A 2,234-nucleotide genomic window follows, 5' to 3' on the forward strand; every position below is an offset into this window, starting at 1 on the left:
AAGTATTCTATTCTCTCCAGCTCGACTGCAGTTGACTGATACATACACCACTTGACTGGTATAACCCTAAATCTAGGGTTCCCCTTCCCGAGTACATTTCTCTCGCACTCGGACCCTCACGACTCACTTGACTTTTTTTCGCAACTTTGACCTCTTGCCTTCAAGCCTACTTCCTTTGGCTCTTGTCCCTTGGATGTATTCAAGCCTGCAACTCGTTCCCAATGTCATCCTTCGCGTATGCCTCAAAGTCACTTCCTTCGGCCCTTGTCCTTGCTGCCTTGTCCATAGTCCCTCGAATGCTTTATCGTTTACCGGACCCGAAGGCATCAACCTGAGTCATATGTGTATCCTATAAATCTGTACACTCATATACACATATCAAATACAAGGGTGAACCTAACTTAAACCCTTTGTCCAAACATCAAAACACATGGTCGCACGGACAATTGGGACTGCTCCAACAATCTCCCCCTTTTTGATGTTTGACAATACGTTTAAGTTAGAGAAAACATAATAGCAAAACAATATACTAATAACAAATGGATTTACATTGCCAAGGTTACATACTTGGACTTATACCGTCGAATGAACTTACGTTGCCAAAGTTATACACTTGGACTTAAACTGCCGAATGAACTTACGTTGTCAAGGCTACACACTTGGACTTACACTACCGAGTCAAAAATGCAAACATGCATTGGAACCTATCATAAGGCTCCCTTATATCTAAGCTCCCTATTGAGCTAGGAATTTTACCACAGAGATATTTAAGAACCTATCACAAGGCTCCCCCTATTCAAAGACATCTAAGGTTTTTCTAACTAAACCTTACTTCTCTCCCTTTATCTAACATTAAAAAGCTCCAATAATTTTCCAATTGTCGAAACTTGATCATCCAAACTGACTCTAAACTCGTGTATTTATCCCCCTAGGATCTTATATATCTATGCAAGTTGATCTGGTTAAAATCAGTATTGAAAAATAGTTTCAGACTGGTATCAGTCTACTGGCCTCATCGAAACAAACTCACAAAAGCATTCTGCGGTCGAAAAATACTGTTACCAGTCGATTGGTACCCTGATTTCGGTCCAATCAATATTTCTGACCCGATTTCAGAAATGCACTATTAATTCTACATACATCCAAAAATCTTCAAATTTCGTGAAGAGGTCTATTTTAGCCTTGTCTAATTGGGAAAAATATATTTAAAAAAATATCTATCACTAATATCAATATTGGCATAAAATCCAAAACTAGCTAAATAGTTCAATTGAACCTTGACCTAAAGTCTTAGTTTTGACTTCCTCTTGATGTATTTGCCCATACTAACCTTCAATGCATCCCTGCCATTGATTTATATGACATTTATACATCCAAAACCAATTCTCATGTAATATGACTCCAATGTCATATTTCCATGTATAAACTTAACCCAATTGTGTCAACTCCCTAGGTTAGAGAATCAAGTCTGTCTCCTAATACTTGACACATTTGATAAACTATCTACCATAGGTCCCAAAGACTCTCCTTAACCTTAGGAATCTTAGCTTTAGCCACCTTCTTAGGTGACTCATCCACAATTACTAGGCCACATCGGTGCACCTCGAGTGACACTTGACCTACAAACTTAACATTTTTAACCTTAGACACCTTGTGCTTGGGTAATTTCTCCTTCCCCTTAAATGACTTTCCCTTGCCATTTCTTGACTTCTCCTTGTTATAGTCATATGTAATCCTAGCATAAGACTTTCCCTTAGCTTTGGAGACATTAGATCAATATCTCAAACCCGATCTATCATTGTTGGGTCTTTGACTACCCAACACCATATCTAACTCTCTAGATCCAATCGTGAATCTTGCTAGGGTTTTCTCTAAACAATCAAGCTTTGCTTTCAAGGCTTGATTTTCATTTTCTAGGTTTCTAACCCTAGAATTGACATGTCCACCTTGGACATTTCTAGACCTACATATTTTTTTTAGGCATATGTCTACCCTTCTTGGGATTTTTGTCTAGGTTCTCCATTATCTTCTCCTTAGGTAATGAAAATCTAGTATGTCTATCATACATATGTACCTTAGGGTTATTTCTAACATTTATCCTACTCCTATCATGATATCTAAAACTAAATTTTTTCATTGTTACATAATGATTATCATTATTTTTCTTAGCATGCATGGGAACATAAGAATTTGAATTACATTTCAAGCTGGGTATACCTCCCTTACCATTGAAG

Source organism: Zingiber officinale, chromosome 5B (assembly GCF_018446385.1).
Source record: "Zingiber officinale cultivar Zhangliang chromosome 5B, Zo_v1.1, whole genome shotgun sequence".
NCBI lineage: Eukaryota > Viridiplantae > Streptophyta > Magnoliopsida > Zingiberales > Zingiberaceae > Zingiber > Zingiber officinale.